Genomic DNA, 256 nt, shown 5'->3' with positions numbered 1-256 from the left:
CGCCGTGGACGGGTTCCTTGCAGACTCTCCTTCTCCTCCCCGTTTCCATCGTGAAACCCCTCGTCCGAGTAATCCGCCGAGGTGTTTCCTTCTTTTTTTTTCCCCCTTCGGTCCTGACGTCTTCCGTATGTTACGGATGACCGGACCGAATAGTCCATTCCTTCTTGCCAACGAGTCTGAAGGTTTCAGTCTAATACGGTAAGTGTTGAACGCAATATCAATGACCACACACACAAGGAACATGGCGGTAAGTCAA

Source organism: Daktulosphaira vitifoliae, unplaced genomic scaffold (assembly GCF_025091365.1).
Source record: "Daktulosphaira vitifoliae isolate Bord-2020 unplaced genomic scaffold, ASM2509136v1 Scaffold_3, whole genome shotgun sequence".
Taxonomy (NCBI): Eukaryota; Metazoa; Arthropoda; class Insecta; order Hemiptera; family Phylloxeridae; genus Daktulosphaira; species Daktulosphaira vitifoliae.
The sequence above is the reverse complement of the archived record's forward strand: the minus strand, read 5'-3'. Positions refer to the sequence as shown.